The 12152-nt window shown below is 39.5% G+C and overlaps 1 long non-coding RNA gene across 3 annotated transcripts in view; it reads right to left on the reverse strand.

Annotated features, from left to right (window-relative positions):
* Window positions 1–3132: 3132 nt before the first annotated feature.
* LOC106725373 overlaps window positions 3133–12152 on the reverse strand; it is a 9855-nt gene continuing 835 nt past the window's right edge. The window contains exons 2-6 of one of the 3 annotated variants that reach the window (XR_001361256.1): window positions 7864–7949; window positions 7201–7289; window positions 6849–6986; window positions 5616–5775; window positions 3133–3542 (exon numbers count right to left, since the gene is read on the reverse strand). This is a non-coding gene — a long non-coding RNA (uncharacterized LOC106725373). Of the gene's footprint in view, window positions 3543–5615; window positions 5776–6848; window positions 6987–7200; window positions 7290–7863; window positions 7950–8916; window positions 9422–12152 lie in introns of those variants that run through there. The other 2 variants (XR_001361257.1, XR_001361258.1) reach the window with 2 other exon arrangements.

The following is a 12152-nucleotide window of genomic DNA, read 5'->3' on the forward strand; positions in this document are numbered from 1 at the left end:
TTCCTCAGACTATGTCTTTCAAGACCCCAAAAATCAGAGTTCTGATTCAAATAGAATTTGGCATTAATACAAAGAAAGGACTCCCTCCATCAGTGAAAGTTAAATGTCACAAATATCTGCCTAATAATGATAATGAATACTTGTTAGGTAACGTATACATCTTTATAAATTAAGACAGTTATCCAGCACCTCTAAGTTGGTTGAGCATCATTACCCAAAGAACAGTTTATCTGTAGACAGACTGGATAGCTGATGTGGCTTTAGGCATTTTGAGAGAAGATGCCTTGGACTTTCCTAAAATTGGTCTAGGAAATATTCTGGATATATTCTGTTCCCACTGTTAGCATTAGCTATGTAAACATGTATGTGAATCTAATATGTCTAATTGGATCAGTTGTGTAATTGATGTTTATTTATATATTAGCTGCGGAGATTCATATATCCTAATTCTAATTAGGATTCAGACATAGTAACTGGTTTATAACTAAACAAAAAATAATTAATAATTACTTTTTAAGTTATCCATTGAAATTCAGCCAATCAAAATAACTTAATCTGTAGGCAAGGAGAAGTTTGGTTCTCATGCACACGCACACACACACACACACACAAAAAACTTTTAAAAAGTTTCCTTTAGACATTTATACACATTTTGAGGTTCCTTTGGTTTGTATTGGATCTGAAAGTGTTCCCATCCAACATGTTGAATGGCAAAACATTAGATTCCCACTTACAGTTTTGCAATCCAATACACAAAACTTACTTTTGCTTGTAACTCAGCTCCCATTGCTGACCATGGAAAGATCGAGTTACATCTAATGTTGTTATTTTTCACTGGTGTGGCTAATCCTGCCAGTGGCGGTGGCACTAGGACTCTGGTAGTTTCTACTTTCACTCTTGAGGGACTACCAGTTACTATAGTTGCCACAAGAAAGCAACAGTAAACAGTAAAGCACACGAAGAAATTGCATGTGTTCATCCTTTTGGTTGTTTAAAACTAACAACCTCATGAAGGTTTTAGAAACTGTCACATAGGTGGACTCCTAACTGCATGGAAAGTTACAAATTGGGGGTTCGGTAAAAAGTGGTTCTTATGGAAAAGGAGAGTTCGGGTGAGGTGAATGTGCATGCAATACTTGGTAACCAATATGACTCAGCTTTAGTGGTAGGTACAGCGGCAGAACTCTCTTCTGATACTAAGAAAAGTAATAAACCTTGATGGATACAAAGGACGCAAAATCTCTAAACCAAGAGCAAGAGAGAGCTGTGGTGCTGGGAGCATCAGGAGTGTCTGGGCAGGGGTGCCCCCAGAAGCAGAGCCTGAGGCAAGGACTGGGATGCCTATTGGTTATCACTAGAAATAGGTGTGAGAGAATGGACAGCATGGAGAGAATGGAGGAAGGATTGGGGCAAAGCCAAAGAAGGTGCCATGAGGGCTCATCGGGTCCCTGCTGTTGAAGATGGGCCCTCTGAGAAGCATGCCCCGTGCCTCTCAGGAGGCCTGCCCAAAGGGCGCGCGGCTGGAACACTTGTCCACAGGCTCCTGCCTCCCATTAATTGGGGGCTGCCCCCGAGGGTGTGAACTCCCCCTACATTGCCACACTTAGCTTAAGAAAGCATAGTGTGCAGGCTTCTGCCGTTCTGGAAAAGGCCCTGAGGCAGAAATTAGGGAGATTCAGAAAATGTTCTGGAGGCCTGGGCCCGGAGGAACTGTCCACTCACTGAAGCTGTGGCTGAAAGTAGCTGGAGGCTCAGGGGATGGGAAACAGGCCTTCCAAATGTTTGTGCTACAAATAGTCCTCACTGACAGCATCTGACAAAAGGCATCCAGACGGGGACAAATGGTTACGGACTGAGTGTGTCTCCCCCAAACTCACATGCCGAAATCCCAGCACCAAATGTGATGGTATCAGGAGGTGTGCCTGTGGGAGGGGATTAGGTCAGGAGGGTGGAGCCCTCGTGAATGAGATCAGTGCCCTTCCATGGAACTAAAAGGACAAGTGCCCTGCTCTCCACCATGTGGGCAAACCTGGCAGGGGCTGCACCAGAGTCTGGCCACGCTGGCACCCTGATCTCAGACTTCCGTCCTGGAACTATGAGAATTTCCTCTTGTTTATAAACCACACTGTTTATGGGACTTTGTTATAGCAGCCTGAACTGATACTGGCCCCGAAGATAAATCTGATGTTCTGTAAGTTTTAGCTTAGCTTCTTTCATGGCAACTAGATTATTGTAAACAAACTTAAATGAGATAAAATAGAAATGTGAGGAATAGACTTTCCCTCCCAGAAGCCCCTACCAGGATCAGAATTATAAGGGTTTTAAACTCAGCTCCCTATGTAGTCAAAATATTGCCAATGGAAGGACAGACGTGGCTTCGCCAAGATAATATATTCTCATTGCATCATTCGTTTCTCTACCCCTGTAACCACCAAACACCTCAGTCAGAGCCTGATCAGTGTAGGGAAACCAGACCCCTCTGAAGGCGCCATTGTATTAGTCAGGCAGCAATTATGATGCTGGAAATGACAAGTCACAGCTTGCCCCGGGAACCTTAAGGGGGAAATTAAGCTCAGCATTAATGAGTTAAAAAGCCTTTGGTTTCTATTTGAAAGCAGCAAGCTGGTTGGCCTATCTAATCTGACAGTGAAAGGTAAAGTGACTTACAAATGACTATTCATAATTTATAAATAACTAAATGATCCAGTCAATGCATGGTTGCAATATCTACCCAATCAGAGTACCACCTAGGGTTGCCAGAAAAAAAATGCAAACATTGCAGGACATACTTATACTAAAAAAAAAAAAATTCATTACTTATCAGAAATTCAAATTTGACTAGGAGTTCTTCCTTTTTATTGGCTAAACCTGGGCAACTCTAGTGCCACCTCCAAACACGTAAAGAAAGAGCAGCTTATTAAAACAAGCCAGCAATAAATGTTCTGGAATATTGTGCTAAAAGTTCTAGGACTTTTAAGTAGCAGCAATATTTCAATACATTAATGTGTGAATTAACTAACGGCTTACATATTGTTTCCTTAGGCACATTTCTAAAAACTTTCCAAAGCACTTCAAAGATTTATTTTGTCACAACATGGCAATTTGTGTATTGAAAAAACAGTGTGATGGTAAACAGGGAAACTCATTTCAAATAATTTCAAATGAGCTTGCAAAAGACTCCCATGTACTTGTTAAGAGTCAAATATACATACTTTCAAATGTTTTCATCTGATTCACCTAAATAATCTCTTATAAATAAAATTTAAATCAACTTCTCAATCCCGGCTCAGTTCTGCAGAATTCCCCTCTGAGGAGAAACATCGGACAACCACACGCAGAGTCCCTCCATTTTCGTTGCAAGTCTTGTTTCAGCTCACCTTCCAAAACAGCTCAGTCACGTAGAAATCTTCTGGCAATTCCCACTTAGAATGGCAAGCAATCCCTGCCTTTTCATTCATTCACTCATTACCCCGCTAAAAAGAGAATGTGCAGTTACCAGAATTTTAGACCATTAGTGCTCCAAGAGTGTTCTAAAGGCAAACCTATAAGGGGAAAGTAAAAACAAATCAAAGTTAATTGTGACTGGCTGGAACAAAACGCTTAAATCGATAGGAAGACGGCTCATCTGCTCATCACTTACCCATTACCTGGGAGACCAATACCTCCTGCTGGGCCGAGTTTTGATACAGATACGCTGTAGCCTGCGCTCTCCAGACGCACAGTAAGGAGGCCCAGCCCTCCCTCTCCGACTCCCTCTCTCATTATCCTCTGCACCTAATCAGCTATTCACTGACTCATTCTTGTTTCTTTCTGGGTTGTATGTCCTTCTCTGCTGTGGGGCGGGGAGGGGGTCATGTAGGCAAGGCACACTACAGAGCTATGAACTTTATTACTACAAAGCTCAGGGCCCTCCTGCAAAGCAGTCAGAAGAGGCACCCGTATCTGTCTTCGAATCACTGTCTTCTTTCAATGGGGCTCCCCACTGACGACTGTAATTTTTCAGAAACTCCTCAAGTAAGCTACCCCTTTTTTCACAAGGCACCCCTTGAAATAACATCTTGTTGTTGAAGAGAAATAAAGCCCTCTCATTTGGAAGTAGTGAGTGTCCCCGGACACAGTGTCCAGGGGAAGGCCATGGGGGAACAGCAATGGGCTTAGGAAAGCCCTGCATGTTCTTAGCTCTCATCAATCCAGGCTGAAGTGTTAGGAAAGTGGTTCTCAACCTGTGGGTCGCGACCCCTTTGGCAGTCGAACGACCCTTTCACAGGGGTCGCCTAAGACCATCCTGCGTATCAGATATTTACATTACGATTCATAACAGTAGCAACATTACAGTTATGAAGTAGCAACGAAAATAATGAGATGGTTGGGTCACAACATGAGGAACTGTATTTAAAGGGCCAGAAGGTTGAGAACCACTGTGTTAGGATAAAGTCCAACTCATCTCTAACCCTCTGCTGCCTCTCAAATGCCCTTCACCGTAGCCAGCATCCCCCAAAAGGGATGTAACATGCATCTGCCATTGAAGGTCCGCATGCATCTCTGAATCAGATACACACACAGCAAATTTAAATGTCTGTCTGTCCAGACAGGATGGTTGTATGGAGACATAACCTCTTTTTTTTTTGACAATTATCCAAATGACAATCTTGCAACTAACTACACGTTTCTGTTATTATTATTAATTTCCATGGTGGGGTGGGGGAGGCTCACAAAGTTTTGAAAGAACTAATTTTTCTTATTCTATTTCACAATTAAATGGATGTTATGCAACTGCTATCACCACATATTTACTGGCAATTATCCTCGTTTAGCGTTCTAGTTATTTTTTTTTTTTTTGTAGATTACCTGATGGAAAAGTAGAGAGATGACCACATGTGTATGGCAGCCCATCATGGACTGAACCTGCATTAATTGTAGTATACATAGCACTTTTATTCATAACAACTGGAAAGAACTTAGCCAACTGCACTCAAATAGGCTAAATATGCAAAGGTTAGAAATACACTTCCCACTTTAAAATTGGAGTGTAAATAAAACAGAAAAGCCTAGGAGCACACTGATACAGTAGGGGAGAAATAGCGCAGCACACAGGATGGACTAGAGGAAAATTGTGATGATGTACAAAAGGGAAACGAATAAGATACATCTGGTAGCCAGCTTTAGCCCTTTCCATTGACTGTTGGCGTGCGTTCCACCTACCGCTTCCTCAATGCATCCTTTTATTATTTTTTTAGGTAAGGTCATTCATAACCAATAACAATGTTACAATGATAGTAAGTGTAGGATTTAAGATCCATTTTTTTAAAGCACCTTTAACAAACATCAAAAAAGCCACCATGGGGTGGGAGGGAGGTAGTTACCTAGCTCAGGGTTTTATTTAGTGACAGTTCCACTTTTTCACTCACCGCCTGCAAATCAGCATTTTTAGTGGACAAAGGGCTCAGCAGCGGCCTTATGATTGCTTCTTTTCAAATGGTAATGGCTATCCTAACTCCTCTGCCAGGTTTTTCTAACCAGAGCACAAATTGCAGTTTACAAGGCTCGGAGGGGGGAAAAAAACCTTAGCTGAATATCTTTTTTTTTTTTATTCGACAAACTGACATGTAAATTACCCTTTAAGTGCTCCACTCTAGGACTCTGATCATCTCCTAATTGTCACAGTCAATTGTAGCCAACAGTCTCTTCAATCCCAAGCGCTTTGACAACAAGCACAAGGATCAAAGCAGAATCAGCTCCCTTCAATATCCTTCTGTTTAGGATGCTACAAAACGCCTGAAAGAGAAAGGTGTAAGGGCATTGCTGTAGAGGAAACTGAGAGTAGCAACTATTACAATAGTCATTTTCTCCATCTCTAAAATTATGCTGTAGATGCTGCCTGGTCTCTAATCACATGTGCAGAGCAAACATATAAACCTCCCGGGCAATTAATATGCTCTTAAAGATTAGCCTGATGTGTGAGTTTTACAAACAACACTGTCTCCATGGCTTAGGAAAACTATGCCAGTTATGGGATAGCAATCGTTTCATAGCAGCTTGAGCATCAAAAACTATTATCAAACATATTCTATATTTAGAGCATCAATTCCCAAGCATACTTTTTATTATTTAGTTTGGTGCAATGATTCACTGCTCCCCCAAACTAAATAGGCCATTGAAAGAGTTTTTATTATTATTATTATTATTATTATTATTATTAACCTGGAGATGTCCAACTGAAAATGTGCCCCCAAATAAATAAGAAATGTAACATGAAAACTAATTTCAAAAGAATACTGTTTCCTTTCCTAGAGGTAACTCTGTCTTATTGCTTTACTGGGGACAAACTAATTAAAAGTCATTACATGATCTACAAACATGATTCCTAAATAAGATGTACTTGCTAGGATCATTCCTTAACAAAATATGACAATTCTTTCAAACTAAAGTAGTTATCATACATCACTAACTTCTTTGAGAGATTATTTATGCTTTTCTCAATAGATAAGAAATTTAGTCTATCAAACACAGCAATATAAATAATTTGGTGGAAAGAGAAACTTTCATAATAAATCTGTATAAAATAGCTACTTTAAAAATAACCCAAAGGTTGTCAGGGAGAGAAAAAAAAAGGCAAATGGAGAGAAATCAAAGGGGCCTGTGACACTCCCTCTACAGCTGGTCTCATTGTACCAGGTATTACACACATGCAGCGTGTAAGGTCACACGTTGATTGACAGCCTTCCCATGCTGGAGAAAAGAACTGAAGAAAAAAAAAATAAAAGAGTCAGCACGTACCCCAGGTTCCTTTCTCAGCTAGTTCACTCAAATTCCCCTCTTGGGGTTTCCCATCCTCCCCTCAATTTCACCTTGAATTCTGAGGTTTGATTGAAGAGCTCCACGGAAGGGTCTATTACAGATTGAGGAGTGATCCATTTTACATCTGAAGCGCCAAAGAGCTACTTGTGAGGCGTCTTTGAGTGCATTTATCTCACATGTGAAGCTTTCTGCAAAATCAATATGGGTATTTCTCAGTTTGACAAGTCAACATGAAATATCACATAATGATAGAAAAACAGAGTTGTACATTTAAACACACCCAATACAGTTATCTACGACCAAGCTTATAGTTATGACTCATGGATATCCTTGAGTATGCCTAATCTAAACGTGTCCTGAGAGCTGGGCTAAAGTGCACAGAGAGAGAAACTGACTCCTCACCATGTTTCTGGCTCCTCCTCTGTCCTAACTGACCCAGGGCTTGTGGTGCAGGGAGGGAATGGGCAGGAATCACCGCCTTTGTTCCCAATCTGAGAGTGATATGAGAAGTGGGAAGAAAATAACCAGAGGTGAAAAAGAGGAAGGAAACAGACCGAAGAACTATAAAGAACTTCAAATTTAACTAATTGGCAATAACTGCACAAAATGGTCACCCAGAGAACAGCAACCAGGTCTCAAGTCCCCACAACCACCATAGCCAGCACTGGCAGAATAATTGGCATATTTGCTTCAGTGTCCAACAATCTTTGACTGAATTCCAGGTCTATGTTACCATCTGCATAAGTTTGAGGAAGATAATTTAACTTCTCTAAATCTCTGGTTGTTGTTTGTGTGTGTGTGTGTGTGTTTTCTCAAAATGATATTAATCTGATTTACCTTATAAGGTTTTGTAAAGATTAAACAAGATGATGCACATAGCACCTGGCACATGGAAAACATTCAGCTATTGGTAAATATTGATGAAATTATTATACTTTCCTTAAACCTAACCACAAGGCCGTTGGAGTTCTAATTAGGTGCCATCTCTACTGTTCCCTGGACCCTTTCCACATGTTTAATGTCCCCAAGTTGTAGATGACAGTCCTTCTCAGAGGGTGTGCCCACCGTATTAACGCTGATGTAGGTCCTAGTAGAGGAGAGCAGACACCCGTATTCTCTGGTCTTAAAAACAGTCTTCCTCCAACCAGGAACTGTCCCCATCAACCAAGAGAGGGAAAGAGAATCAGAATCAGATGGGGTTTTGAGAAAGGAAAAGAACCCAGGTCTAGAGACCAAATCAGCTGATCAATTCAAACAATGAATGAGGTAAAAAATGCAGCATGTGGTTTTTCTTCATATGCCAATGTGTTATCGTTGAACCTGGGGTTATCACTGTACACTCCCCCACAGGAAGGACCTTCAAGAAAAATAACTCTCCGGAGAGTATTGACAGCCCAGATTTAGTGAAATAGCTCACTGCAGCTGCATATTCCTTTCCATTACATTTTCCTCTGGTCCATCGCTACCCAAGTAGCATTAACACCATCTGTACTTGATTATTTGTGTTTGGATCCACTAATTTGTAGATTGTTTACAACATATTTTAAATTTTAGATGAACTCTCACCACCACTGACAATAAGCCCAGAGTAGGCAAAACATCTGATGTGAGTTTAGAGACATGAAAATTCATGTTAATATCAAAATAAGAAAAGCATCATTATATAAAATGCAATTGAAGTTTAAAAACTCTTATCCTATATTTCAAAGTCAAATGACTAAATATAAATGACTTTATATTTAGTACATGCAGTATTGTTCATTTTTTAGCTACCCTACTGTTCTCCGTGATTAAAATTAAGCTATAGCTTTCATTCCAAAACCAAATTAAAATATTTTATTAAATGCTCATATAGAATTACAAGAACAAATTGAAACAATTTCCTACTTAAAAAGGGCATTTCCTTGCAATTTTTAATTTATTTGTTTTGGACTCAAAATACATTTTTAGCAAGAAAACAAGTTTATAAATGATAATTAAGTTCCCAGATTGACACATCAAAACCTGTTTAATAAAGTTTACCTGAAAAAAATGCTAGAACCATGTCTTAAATGACTCTAGGTAATACAATCTACAAATTTAACCCTGTATGTAGAGATTTACAAAGCATCATCAAACCTTGAGTTTTTAAATTTTAATTTTGAGACATCAGGCAAGGGATCTGATGGAAAGATGGAACATCCAGGAGTTCAGATGATCACTGTTCTCATCATCACATCAGCATCATCATTATCATTATCATGTCATATTTAGCCCATCATATCAGTGCATGGGAGCTGTGAAGATAATGATGGTAGCCAATAAGATGACACCACATCATCTTGACTTTTTAAAATAAGTGTTGGCAACAGCACCAAAGTGTCAGGACCTCACTCCCTCTGGCACTTAAACCTCTTCCATGATGTTCATTTCCCAACCAGGACCCTGAGCATTTTAAAAATGATTTCCGTTAAGCAAAGGAAGGCTGTGAGATATCACTACCCACATTTCAACATCACCTCCTTCTGGATGTTGCCTTGTACTATGGCCACACCAGACTCCTTAAGCACAGCTTTGAAAAGTCTAGGGACGGGGTTGGTTAAGGACCTGTTACTATAACTCTTGGCATGCTGGCAGCACCTCAATTAAGTCACAATGTTGAGGTGAATATTTTCCTTTCTAATATCTCCATTCTTCTGGATGTTGCCTTGTACTGTGGCCACACCAGACTCCTTTAAGCACAGCTTTGAAAAGTCTAGGGAAGGGATTGGTTAAGGACCTGTTACTATACCTCTTGGCATGCTGGCAGCACCTCAATTAAGTCATAATGTTGAGGTGAATATTTTCCTTTCTAATATCTCCATGGAAAACAATTTCACAATTTCTCTTGGTTATTTACATATTTCAAAAGTTATCTTCCTTCATTATCAGGGTTTTCTGCCTTATTCCATTCCTGGTTTTGATATTTATTGTAAATCTTCTTACTCAAAACTATGATCAGTACCTGTCTTTCAAGAAGTGCAGGTGTTCCATAAAGTAGCATCCTTATAGTTCAACTAATAAAAACCCTGTGAACACTCATCCCTCTGGTTCATACTTCCAAGTACACAGTACCCTACAGTTTCAATTTCACCTAAATGACCTCTGACCTCATTAAATTGCAATCACAAAACATATACATACCCCACTTGAATTGGGGGGGAGGAGGAAATGCAGAGTTATCGTTTAATGGGTATAGAGTTTCAGTTTTGCAAGATGAAAAGTTTCTGGAGCTCTGTTGCACAACAGTGTGAATATCCTTACCACTACAGAACCGTACACTTAAAATGGTTAAGATGCCAAATTTTATGGGGTTTTTTTACCACGATTTTTAAAAAGTTTAAATAAAAAATAATGTGGTGAAACTGCTTGGGGGAAAAAAAAACTAGTGCGTCAATTCAATAATAAGTGAGTAATTATGTAACATCTTTTAAAAACTGAATTTAGGATATCCTGATTTTTTTGTGTTAGGCAGCCAGAATCCTAGATTTCAGTCCTAATTTCTTTTCTATGAAAATGCTGCTTGCAAAATTATCTATAAAGTGTTCAAATCAAAAGAGACTAACATATGACCTGACATAGAAGAAATTGGACATGAAAATGCAGGTCAAAACTAAATAAATCAATGAAACTCAGATTATAGAATTTCACTTCTCTTCTGAAAGATTCAGACAGTGAAACACAAGAAAACCCCCACTCCCAGGTGCTCTGCTCCGAGCTGTGGCTACCACACATGATCACCATTTAAATGCTCAAAATTTCACTGAATTTTCAGTGGACCAAATGCAAGTTGAAGCTCATTGAGACGAAAATACTTGGACCCAAACCAGACTAGTTTTCAGTGGTTTCTCTGTTTTTGTAAGAGTAGTTTCACAGTATCTTAACACTCACTTTCTTCGGGGTTGATTTTTTGAAACATTTTACTCTGGTTAAATATTTCACAGTTTTTTAAAAGTTCTGTTACAAAGCAATGCCTTTTTTTTTCATGATTCAGGGTCTTAATTCTGTTTTTGAACAAGTTCAGCAAATGTACATTTATTCCACCCAAAGTTAGGAGACAAAAGTAGACAAATAGGAGTGTGGAACAATGAAGAAAGTTTATGGAAACCACTATCTTTAATTTCTGATCCCACCTCATATACACTGACTGAAATAAATCAAATGCAAAGTAGATGGCTACCTTTTTACAATAAGTTTCCAGAGATTAAATTACAGAACAAAAACAAATAAATATGGTGCACTGGTTTAAAAAAAATATGAGAATTTTTTCTCTCAATATTCATTATAGTTCAATCATTTGATCATCTAATGGTTTATTTTAAACATTTATTCTTACATTCTTATAGTTTATTAGATTAGGGGTAGCAAGTCCTTGAAATCCAGTGTGAATTTTAGGCTTGCAATAATATTAATAGTTTTAACAATAATACTTACCTGTGATTAACATATCTTGGCATTTATATTATCTCCTTAGAACAACCATAGGAGGTATCAATATCCCTCTGAGATATGAGGAAACTGAGGCTTTGAGAGATTAAATAACTTGGCCAAAACCACATACTAAAAACGCTGTGCTCTTAACCACAGGCTCCCCTGCATCTTGATGAACTGTCATGAGTGCAGCTTCATTTCAATGTAGATTGTTCTTCTGCATCATCTGTTATGAACTCTTCCTTTATTTATCTTTTGATAAATGAGTTCCCTCTTGCTTTGGGGGTCTCCTATTGCCCAATAGTTCCTGAATAGAAACCAAATCTTGTACACAGACACTTGTTTTGACTGACTCCATGATTGAACCAAATGTGGTCATTGACCAACATGGCCATTGACCACCAGCAGCACGTCTCTTTGTTCCACTGCTTCCTCTCCAAATACCGGTAGTCACCAAGCAACCAGGTTACAGACACTCATTACAGAAAGCAGCATCCATAATGACATGTATTTTGAAACCTACCTGAGTTCAGGACCATAATCCCCAGCAAGTCAGGGTATTCCAGAAGACACTGCTTCCCTGGCAAATACCACACTCAACGCCAGTGAAGCGCATAAATCCCAGCACAAGGAGCCTGTTCATTTCCCTGCTTCAGACCTGGATTCCTTTCCCGAGACCTCTCTGTGCCAGGTGAGTATATTTGTGCAATATGAGTGAGGACAGAGAGCAGTCTCACATGTCACTCAGGGCCAGCCTTAGAGTCCAAGAATAGTGAAGCTCGAATCCTAAGGACTTTAGGGCCATGACGTAAAATTACATATGAGGAAAATGTGTCCAAAGAAGTAAAATGATTTGTTCAAGGTCAGACAGTCAAACCTCAGAGGGAAGGTAGGGGAGGGTGGGG

The sequence above is a fragment of the Myotis brandtii genome, unplaced genomic scaffold, assembly GCF_000412655.1.
Source record: "Myotis brandtii unplaced genomic scaffold, ASM41265v1 scaffold1577, whole genome shotgun sequence".
Taxonomy (NCBI): Eukaryota; Metazoa; Chordata; class Mammalia; order Chiroptera; family Vespertilionidae; genus Myotis; species Myotis brandtii.